Here is an 11,991-nt window from a genome sequence, read left to right as displayed (position 1 = left end):
CTTTCTTCCCACACTTTGAAAGGGGGATTCATTCAGCCTTTGAAGGAAACTGGCTAACCTTCAGTCCGACTGTCCCAGCCCCACCAGCCGGGCTGGGTGTGCCGCTGAGTCCGTGTTCGGCTTCCCCATCTCCCCGGATCGATTTCGTACACATTTCCAGCCTGCTCTGTGCACGTCAGGGTGACGTCTGTGACTCGCACGACCTGGCTTCCTTACCCTGTGGCTCCTGCTTGGGTTTGGCCAACGAGCGGAGACCAGAGGAGGGAAGGGAGAGACTTGGGGCTTTATTCCCTATTCCTTCCCTCCCTGCACAGGTGCCCTGTTTCTGGTGTGAGCTTCCCCTCCCATGCCCACTGCTGCTCGGTCACCCCTCCCCCATGATTCCGCTTCATTCTGGGCTTTGCTGATACTGCACCTGTACCCCCGCCCCCTGTTTTTTCAGGCCCAGGGCAGCAACAGTTCCTGGTATTGCTAGTTTCTAGGTGTCTTTCCAGCCTTTTTTTCCCTTCTAAACTTTTTTTTATTGAGGCAAAATCAACACAACATACAATTAACCATTTTCAAGTGTGCAGTTCAGTGGCATTTAGTGCGCTCACAGTGTTGTGCGAACATCACCTCTAATTGCAGAACTTTTTCATCGCCCTGTACCTGTGAAGTAATCACTCCCCATTTAGCCTTCCCCCTTCTTTTGATAACCACTAATCTGCTCTCTATCTCTGTGGATTTTCCTGGTCTGGGTATTTCATATAAAGGGAATTATACAATATGTGACCGAGCCACCAGCTTACAAAGCAAATAATCAAGGGGCTTGTGATAGAGCCATACCAGAGAATATTATTCAGCCACAACAGTGAATGGAGGACTGAGGTAAGTAGTCTATTAAGGTCCCTTCATTTGTTTTTTTTTTGTTGTTGTTTTTGTTTTGGAGTGGGAGGGAGAGAGAGGAAGAAAGAGAGAGAGAGAGAGAGAGAAACATCGACGTGAAAGGGACACATCAAGTGGCTGCCTCCTGCACAACCCAACCAGGGCCAGGAACAAACTGCAACTTAGGTACATGCCCCTAGTGGGAACCGAACCCGGGTCTCTCTGGACCGCAGGCCAACGCTCTAACCGCTGAGCCAAACCGGCCAGGGCAAGTTCCCTTTATTTGAACCATCTGGGATGAATTCATTTCCTGTTGGGACCCTGATTAATGCAGCCATCTCCTCCATCCAGGGTCACTGACATATTGTTCCTGATGCGTTAGGTTCTGGGTTCATCCTGAGCAGGTCAGTGGGTGTCAGCAGCCTCCGTCTTAGAAGTGGAGAAGAGCTCCTCTTGCTGCCTGGGGTACTCAGGGGAGCCTGGAGTTGTGCTCAGCCAGGACCAGCCCTTCCACGCCGCAAGCTGGAGGCATTGCTCTGCAGATCAGCTCATGCTCAGGGCGCAGGAGCCCAAGCCAGAGCTGGCCCTCTGACCAGGGGCTGGACTTGAAGCCCAGAGAGGAACAATCCTCCTCTCCCAGAGAACAAAAAAGAAGCGGGGGTGGGAAGACGGATGTCAGAACTCTAGCTTGGAGAAAAATGCTCTGTTTGGTGGGCAACAATTTATAGAAAACAACCCCATGTGATTCAAACGTTCTGGGTGACTGTGGTCCCAGCCGGGTCAGAGCTGAGTCTTACAGAAATAGGTGAAGGAGACCGTTTCTCCCCCTCACACCTTTGTACTCGCTGCCGCTGCTTTCACGGATGTTCGGAGTCTCCTGCAAAAGAAGTTGAACGTGGCTCACCTTGGGGTTAAATACAGCTGATGATCCATAGGCAGACTCGACAGAAGCTAAAGGATTTCGGTAAGGGCATCTGGATGCCTGGGGGAGAATTCATCATGGGGAAAGAAAGCATGTAGCCAACTTGTTAGTTTCTGTCAGAGGGCTGGGGAGTAGGGGGTTCCAGGGACAACATAGCTCATCCCCTCTCCTCACCTGATCATTCTATGAGCATGTATGTTCTCCGGAAGAGGAGAGGGCTAAGTGTGTAAAAAGTACCCGTAAGAATGCTCGACCTTGGGAGTTCAGCCAACTCTGCTAGAGGGGAGGAGGAAGGCAGGGTAGGGGCTTCCCTGCTGGCAGGAGAATGAGGGGGACACACGAACCCCCAAATACCAAGAAAGTCCGGAGTAGTGTCAGCAGCAGGGCATATGTGATTTGAAGGACGTCCAGGGCAGCCACCTAGACTGGAGTCATAGAGGAGCGTCAGATAGGGACCTAAGGTGACATTGGACCTCTGTGAGCTACTCCTTGGGGAGTCTCGGAGGGAGAACGTCAAGGGGTGTGTGTGTGTGTGTGTGTGTGTGTGTGTGTGTGTGTGCTGGGGTGGGGGGGAGGATGAGAGCTTGGTTTCCTACAGGTGAGAACAGTGGAACCAATGTCACTGATACGGTGACCTTGTGTGTGCCCTCCAAATGAAGAGGACTGCAGGACACTTACGTTACATATACTCTAACCGGCGAGATTCGAGTGAAAGCAAGAGTGAGATGTCCGCATTCCGATGGGCAAATACGGGAAGAGTAATGTGTTAGAGGGGGATTCTGCTTGCTGTGCCCGTCGCACTGATTTACAGTGGCTCAGAAACTAGTTTCAGTTCTCTTTCACGAAGTCCAAACTGGGCCTTCCCGGTGGAGGGGGAGTTCTCCAAGTGGTGACTCATCTTGGGGTCCTTTCTTCTTCGTCTCATGGCTTCTGTGGCCACGCGAGGTCCTTCCTCCCCAGCCACCCAGACAGGGAACTGTGTACAGAGAGCAGGGCATGAGGGTTCCGTGTGCCGGGATGGAAGTGATGCATATCCCTCTTGCTCCTGTTTCATTGGCTGGAATGCACGTGGGGAAGCACCAGGGAATGAACACCTCCCAGGAGCGTCCTTCAACCATGACCGACAGGTGGTAGATAAGTCCCCCAGCTCCCTGTCACCTTGGGCAGGATAGCCCTGAAGCACATGTTCTACACCGACGCCCAGAGTTCCCCGCTGGGACGATGTACGCGTTGCCCAGAGTGGAAGCTCACTTTAAGACACACCCTTTATTAGCTCCTTTTTCTGCTTCACTTCTCCACCCCCCTGCTGTGTGCACTTGAATCCTTACCTGAGGGTCAGCTTCCGAGGGACCCCAGCCAACATCCCACCTACTTGGCTACCATTTCGATGGTCAGTGCAAATAGGGGTAAGACAGCTTAGGATTCAGTTAACACCTGTCCTGTTACAGCCCAGAACTGACCAAAGAGGGAGATTGTCTTTGGGGTAAAGTAGGTTAGCAATGGAATTTAATTCTGTTAAATAATTGTCTGCTCCCAGCTACTTGGCGCAGGAAAGAAAGCACATGGCCCTGTTTGGAATTCACCTTGAATGTGTGTTTAACTTTGCTTGTTCTGGGTTGCTACCATAGTAACAAGAGTAATTAACTTAATTATTACATCCCTCTCTCTTTTTGTTCACCACCTCCCTCCACTCCAGTTCATTCTGAACTTGCTTTGAAATATTTTAATGAAGCAGTCAGAACTCCTATCTGCCTTCATCTGCACATTGATAATATCCTCCCTCTGATTTTATTGGGCTGCATGTTCTTGTCATCTGTACATTCATTTCTTTGATGATAACACACATGCATATTATAGCCCAGGCCTTGCAACAGGGTTCAGCTGTTAGAAAACAGAAGTGGTAACAACCAGGGCAGCGTTTGGTCCCCCTTTGTCAACTCAGAACATCTGTTTGGCCTCTGGAGGCACCTTGGCTTATTACTGTCATTAGGACCTGTCAGTCAGAGGCACTGAAACCTGCATTTCCCACTGAGGTGATGAATACTAAAAATGTACATCACCTACCGAGAGCTCAGTCCTGCTTCACATTTCTTTTAAAGGAGAAAGTTCTCAGTTTATGTCTATTAGAGTGTATTAATTTCTAGGAGTTATTCAAAAGGCAAATGATGGTCTTTTTTGGATAGCTATTCCACACACACACACACACACACACACACGATAAATGAAGGGGATCTTGTGATAACTCTATGCTACATCCCCTCTGGCTACCTGATTTCAGAACCGCCGGGTGGACAGCTCCACGTTGGTACATTCATTAAATGGAAAACTAACCAACTTGAAAACAAATGGGTACGTCTGCTCATCCACTCAGCACCTGGCCATGTGATAGGTTCTTGAAAATACAAATGAGTCAGTCATGATCCCTGATATGGTGTCGTACACAGTCTCATAAGGGTTGATGAACACAGAGAAAGGTAATTAAAATACACCCCGGCAAGTTCATGGAAATGTAGGGATTAAGGCAGGTTGGGGTGATGGACATATTTTGGGCAGAGAGCCCAGGGTGTAAGTTGCAGCAGATTTAGTCCGGGACCAGACCTGAAGTAGTATAAGAGTTAGTTTCAGAGGAGACAAACGAACTGTTTGCATTGTAGGACCTTGGATGTCAGCTGGTCCAACTTTTACTTGGCTCCTCTTCAGAGAGTCCTTGCAAGGTAATCATCCAATAGCAGCGTGGCACTTCCTAGTGCTACTTCTGGTGATGTCTGTACTCTGCCCGGGGCACACACAGGGGACAGCACTTCTCTGTGACTTTGCCCATTCACTCTGGCTCCACCCAATCGTTTCTGCTTCTGGGCTGGCTTCGCCTATTCCCTCCAGAATGAATGAACCCAGGCTTCTTTGTTCAGCAAATAACATCTTGCAGTCCTATCAGTTCTTCCTCCTAAATATCCCTCGAATCTGGCTCCTTCTCTTCAGCTCCATAACTAATTAGCACATATAAAATGAGACAAAAAGCCACGTGGTCATTACTGTAAGTTACTTTCTTTTGGACCTCCCTCTTCTGTGGGTTAGGTGAATGCAGCAACCTGCCCCCTGGCCTTCCAGCTTTCGTTTTGCCTTTTCAACTTCATTCTTACTGTAGGCAGAGCGATTCTTCTAAAAGGAAAACATGACGATGCCGCTTCCCTGTTTGAAAGCGTCCAGTGGATTCCCCATGCTCTGCACATAAAGGGCAAAACCCTTACATGCCCCTGAGGATCTGCAGTGTCTGGTCCAATCACAGCTCCCAGCCCTCCCCTTGGCATAGGATGTGCCTTTCCGAGAGTTCTTTCACGTCTTGGTTGTGCCATGACACCTCTGGTCCCCAGTGTACACGTAGACATGCCCCTCATCCTGCGTGTGTCCCTCTGATCCTCCTGGGTAACTTCTGCTCACTTTTCAGGTTGAAGTTCATAAGTAGCTTCCTCTGGAAAGTCAGTGCTGAGGGGACCCACTTCTCCAGCTCAGGAGTCTATGTTACATATTTCCCCCTTTTTTGTTTTTATCTTCACCTGAGGACATTTTTGCATCTTTTTTTTTTAATCCTCACCCGAGGACATTTTTCCATTTTTTTGTTCAGATAGAATGGGAGGGAGAGAGAGGAAGGGAGAGAGAGAAAGAGAGAGAAACATCGACGTGAAAGGGACACATCGAATGGCTGCCACCTGCACGACCAACCAGGGCCAGGGACAAACTACAACCGAGGTACGTGCCCTTAGCAGGAACCGAACCCACGTCTCTCTGGACTGCAGGCCAATGCTCTAACCACTGAGCACAACTGGCCAGGGCTGCATCTTTTTTTTTTTTAAGAGTGGAAGGGAGGGAGGAAAGGAGAGAGAGAAACATCGGTGTGAAAGAGACACATCTATTGATTGCCTCTCACATAACCCCAACCAGGGCGGGGGATTGAACCCACAACTGAGGTACGTGTCCTTGACCAGAAGGGAACCTGCAACTCTTTGGTCCATGGGCTGCTCTAACTGCTGAGCCAAACCAGCTAGGACCATACTTTTCCTTTTAAACTAAGATAATGTATATGCACTTAAGTAGACCCATTTTAAGTATATGGGCACTCAAATAAAGATATAAAACATCTCTAGCACCCCAAAGGCTCCCTCATGTTTTCTTTAGTAGATCCTTCTCAGAAGTACCTGCTATCACCATAGATTAGTATTCTTTAAGCTTCATTTACATGGAATCATGCCGTATTCATATTTTTGTATTTGGCTCCTTGCGCTCATCTGGGTGGTTGCATGTGGCAGTAGCTCGCTCTCTTTTCCTTTCTGCGTGTTATTCCATTGTCCGCCCCACTGCATGAGTATGCCATCACTTTCTGATCCATTCTACTCCGGATGAGCATTTACGCTGTTTCCAATTTTTGTCTATTATGTTTATTGCAGCCATGAACATTAGTGCCGTTTGTTTAAAAATATACGCACTTTCTTTCTTATACTGTATATACTAACAGATTTCATTTCTTTTCCAAAATATTTGCTGCCTCATTTTTCTGAGCTTTTCCCCATTGGACTCATCCTGGCAAGAGGATTTTACTTTCCACCCAATTGCCACAAGAACTGGCCTGGGTTCCGCTTTGCCCCGTGAAATGTGATAGAAACAATGTATGTCACTTGTGACCAGAAGCATTAAGACCCATTGCACGGTTCTGCCGTTGTGCTTCTCACTCTGACGTGAGACTGGCACAGAGGCTGGTCTTCCCTTCTGGGTCCTAGAACAAGGAGCAGGTGGAGCAGAGCCACAGTTGACCCATGAGGAACATCAATAAGAGCAAGAACTAAACATTATAGTTACAAGGAAGTGAAATGTAGGGATTGTTTGTTACTACAGCAGAACTTGGAGGCAGTGAGTATCTTGATCATCATTGCTTGATAAACAAACAGTAGGTTGACAATACATAATCACTCAATGGGAATGGCTTTTAGCCTTTTAATGGAAAGTCCACTTTTCTAGGTGTCCTCGTCATAGCGGGAGGCCTGGAAGGGAGCACCGTTTCCAAGTGGATTCTGATGAGCGAGGAGAGACCATGGCTCTAACTTCCGCTCCCATGGATATGTTTCTGCTAATGATGCGGCTCAGGGTGGTTGCAGCCTGTCTGATAGCGACATCCCACTTCGGGTTCATGTTGACTTCACTGTTGACGCAAACACTGGAGTTTCCCCATCCTGGCTCTGGGCAGAGGTGTCCTTCGGGAACTGACTGAGTCTCATGCGTCTCCATCAGCCCTTTCTCACTTTCCCTGGAGTCTGGGGGTACGTGTTTGTTTGTTGGTTTTAACCATACCTTCCTCACCGCTTCTCGGCTCCCATATCTGCTTGTTCTATCTCACCCTGTCTGTCCTCCAGCAGCACCAAATTACTCCGTTTCGAATCTTATCACAAACCTCTGTCCACTTCTGATTGATGTGGGCATTTACCAGCTTCTAGCAAATTGAGTTCCATTGTGCTGGAGTATAAAGGTGCCGGAGTAAGAAATAGCCTGGTCAAAAATTAGCACCTGCAATTTGGGACACCCGCTATTATTGTAACTTTGGGCTTGGGGAACAAATTTAAAAACTGTCTTTTCTTATTGATTTGTAGGTGTTCTTTACATCTCGGAGAATTAATTCTTGGTTGTCTATATGCACTATAAACAGCTGTACCCACTCTGTGTCCAGTCTTTTCACTTTCTTTATAGTATCTTTTTTTTTTTTTTAGAGAGAAGGTTTTAATTTGTCAATCTTTCTTTTATGGTGTGTGCTTTTTTCTCTTTCGTTTAAGAACATTTTCCCAAACTTGAGTTTACAAAGGAAGTATACATTTTCTTCTAAAAATTACTTTCGCATTTAGGTCTCTAATCTAGCTGCAATTTAAAAAATTATATGTGGCATAAAGAAAAGGTGTAATTTTATTTTATTTTATACAGAAGTCGAGTTGCCAGACTATGGAATGGCCACAGAGCTATACGATGCTCTCATATACTTCATTCATTCATATGGGTAGGTCTGCTTTATGCTCTCTATTCATTCCAGGGGACTGTGGTTTTATTCCTGCACCAATGCCTTCCTGCCCCAGTTACTGTAGCTTAATCCAAGATCTTTCCTTTATTATTTATTTATTTTAATTAATTAATTTATTCTTGTTACAGATATTTCTCCTTTCCCACCCCATTGACACCTCCTCCAGATCCCACACCCCTCACAGCATTGTTGTCTATGTCCATTGGTTACTCACATGTGCATATAAGTTCTTTGGTTTATCTCTTCCCTCCCCCCCACCCTGCCCCACTCCTCTGAGTTATGTCAGTCTGTACTTCTGTGTCTCTGGGTCTATTTTGTTCATCACCTTATTTTGTTCATTATATTCCACAAATAAGTGAGATCATGTGATATTTGTCTTTCTCTGATTGATTTAGCATAGTACTCTCTAGGTCCCTCAATGTTATCCCAAAGGGTAAGAGATGTTTCTTTCTTTCTTTCTTTCTTTCTTTCTTTCTTTCTTTCTTTCTTTCTTTCTTTCTTTCTTTCTTTCTTTCTTTCTTTCTTTCTTTCTTCCTTCCTTCCTTCCTTCCTTCCTTCCTTCCTTCCTTCCTTCCTTCCTTCCTCCCTTCCTCCCTCCCTCCCTCTCTTTCTCTCTCTCTCTCTTTCTTTCTTATATAGATAGAGTAGGAGAGAGAGAGAGAGAGGAAGAGAGAGAGAGAGAAACATCAAAGTGAAAGGGACACATCGAGTGGCTGCCACCCGCACGACTAACCAGGGCCGGGGACAAATTGCAACCGAGGTATATGCCCTTAGTGGGAACAAAACCTGGGTCTCTCTGGACCACAAGCCGACACTCTAACGGCTGAGCCAAACTGGCGAGGGTTTTTTTTTTTTTTTTCTGTTCAGATAGAGTGGGAGAGAGAGAGAGAGGAACATCAACGTTAAAGGAACACATTAAGCGGAGATCTTTCTTTCTTATAGCTGCATAGTACTCCATTGTGTAAAAGTACCACAGCTTTTTTATCCATTCATCTACTGATGGTCATTTGGGCTGTTTCCAGATTTTAGCAACTGTAAATAGTGCTGCTATGAACATAGGGGTACATATATTCTTTCTGATTGGTGTTTCAGGCTTCTTAGGGTATATTCCTAGAAGTGGGATCACTGGGTCAAATGGCAGTTCAATTTTTAATTTTTTGAGGTAACACCATAGTGTTTTCCGTAGTGGTTGCACCAGTCTGCATTCCCACCAGCAGTGTACTAGAGTCCCCTTTTCTCCACACCCTCGCCAACACTTGTTGTTTGATGATTTGTTGATGGTGACCATTCTGACAGGTGAGGTGATATCTCATTGTTGTTTTAATTTGCATCTCTCTGATGATTAGTGATGTTGAGCATTTTTTCATATGTCTCCTGCCATTCATATGTCCTGTTTGGAGAGGTGCCTATTCAGGTCTTCTGCCCATTTTTTAATTGGATTGTTTGTCTTCCTTTGGTTGAGTTGTATGAGTACTCTATATATTTTAGATATTAATCCCTTATCTGATGTATCATTGGACAATATATTCTCCTAGAGAGTGGGTTCCATTTTCATTTTGATTCATCTCTTTTTCTTGATCAAGCTTGTATTAAGTTTATCTACATAATTAGTATTTTTCAGAGAACCAGCTTGTTCTTTGTCAAAATTTCTTATGTTTTCTCAAAAACGTCAAAACTTATTTTTCCTATTTTATTAATTTCTGCTGTTATTTTTACTTCCTTCTATTTTCTTGAGTTTTTGTCCTAGTTTTAAAAGTGAATGCATAATTCGTTGCATTCTCAGTGTGTCTTCTGTTATTTAGCATTATAAGAGCTGACTGAATACAGCAGAGACTGAAAACAACAGTTGCTTAAATGAGATGAAAGTATTTTCTCACACACAACGATTCAGAAGGCAGGAAATCCAGGGCCGGATGGTCATTGAACTTTGCCAAAGCCTTGGGGGCTCAGGATCCTCCTTTGGTTGTTGTAGAGCATCACCCTTATCTACCTGACGCAAGGTACGTTCTCTCTCTGCCTGTGTTCCAACAGCAGAAGGAGGAAGGTACTGAGAAACAATCCCTGCCCCCTCGGAGATGTGACCTGGAAGTTACATGTTCACATCCCTCTGGCAAAAACTCAGTCTTATGGCCACACAAGAGAGGCTGGCAAATTTGTTTTATTTTGTAGATATAAAAGTCTTATCTACTTTTATTCTTAAAACAGTCCCCCTATAAGCCAGAGCATTGCAGTCAGTGCCTGAGATAATTCTGCCACTTGCCAGTGCTCGATTCCATCTCTGAATATTTATTTATGTTAATTGATTAATTTGTTTTTGTTACAGATGTTTTTCCCTCCCCCCCAGACATCCTCCTCCCAATCCCACCCCTCCCCAAGCATTGTTGTCTCTGTCCATTGGTTATGCATACGTGCATATACGTTCTTTGGTTTATCTCTTCCCTGCCCCCCGCCCCCCTCCTCTGAGGTTTGTCAGTATGAACCGTACTCCTTTCCATGGCTTAGGGTCTATTTTGTTTATTAGATTCCACAAATAAGTGAGATCATGTGGTATTTGTCTTTCTCTGATTGGCATATTTTGCTTAGCATAATGCTCTCCACATCCCTCCCTGTTGTCTCAAAAGATAAGAGATCTTTCTTTCTTACAGCTGCATAGTACTCCAGCAAATTTGTTTTTTTATCCCGAGAAGCCACATGTCCAGCTAAAAATCAAGGGATTCATTACTGTGGGAGAAAAGGAGGGTGGATACTGGGAGCAAAGCCATCTCTGCCACAGTCTGTCCCTTTGTTACCCAACCCTCCCCACCAAAGGACATAATTCTAAAGCTCCTTGTAGCTCTTGAATCCAACTCAAATCTAGGCTCTCTGGGTAGCACATAGTCCTGTCTGTCAGGTCTAAGTGTGGTTCCTCATGGTGCAGTAACTTAAAAACTCGCAGATAGGCTGTCTGCCTCTCCTGTGGCCAGCACGCAATGCTGAGATAGGAGCCGGAAAGTAATACAAAATCTCATTTGGTCAGAGAAGGTGAAACATAGAACAGCAAATGCTCCCCATCGCCCATCCGGCAGTCTCTGGCTTGCTCGCTCCTCCTGGCATCATTTTTTTGGAGGTTCTTTCTTGTCCGTTATCCTTCCTGGCCACCAGTGCGGTGGGCCCTGTGGACTAGGTTCTTTCTGTGGATTGAAATGCTTCCGGAGCCCAATCCTTGCTGGCCAAACACCCATAGCTAGCACCCTTGTTTAGAAATAGATTGAAAAAAATTTTATTGATTATTTAGAGAGAGAGGAAGGGAGAGAAAGATAGAAACACCTATGTGATTGGCTGCCTCTTGCAAGCCCCCTACTGGGGATCAAGCCGGCAACCTGGGCATGTGCCCTGACTGGGAATCCGACTGGGACCTCTCAACCCACAAAACGATGCTCAATCCACTGAGCCACCCCAGCCGTGCTAGAAATAGATTTTTTTTTTAAGCCTGAAGATTCTCGTGTTATTTTTTTACAGCTTGCCTCTGTGCCTGGCTCATTACTTTGTCTCCCAGCGTAGTGGCAGCTACCTCGTTGCGTCACAAGATGTGGGCAGGAAAGACAACTCCACCAACCTAATGGCTTCCTCCAAGCTGGCTCCCGTTTTCTCGCGAAAACATCTTCTAAATGAAGGTGTTGATAAAGTTTTGGGGCCATGGAATTCTCTCCTGCTAAGTCTGGCACGACAGAACTATCACCATTAATAGCTGCATTGTGGGGGTACAGAAGCAAGTTTCGGTCCTGAGAAGCCCGAAGTGCCCAGACTCCGTTCAGCTGAGACTGTCCCCACGGGCAGGCAGGCCGCAGTGCTGAGCGCTGACCTGTGGGCACACTGGCCGGCTCTGTGTTGCATTCACGTCTCTTCTCTAGGCTTTTGCCGAAAGCCACAAGGAGCTGGGACTCAGACCAACGTGCTGTGCGGTCGACCCTTGAGCAACATGGGTTTGAACTAAGGGGGTCCCCTTATACACAGATTTCCCCCCAATAAGTATGCAGTTAGCTCTTTGTATCTCTGTGTTTTGGATCCATGGGTTCAACCAATCATGGATTGAAAAATAGTATTTTGGATCCATAGTTGGGAATCTGTGGATGTCGAGGGCGGGCCGTATACACCGTCCTATGTCATTTTA

Source organism: Molossus molossus, unplaced genomic scaffold (genome assembly GCF_014108415.1).
Source record: "Molossus molossus isolate mMolMol1 unplaced genomic scaffold, mMolMol1.p scaffold_m16_p_6, whole genome shotgun sequence".
NCBI classification, from domain to species: Eukaryota; Metazoa; Chordata; class Mammalia; order Chiroptera; family Molossidae; genus Molossus; species Molossus molossus.
Note: the sequence above shows the minus strand (reverse complement) of the source record.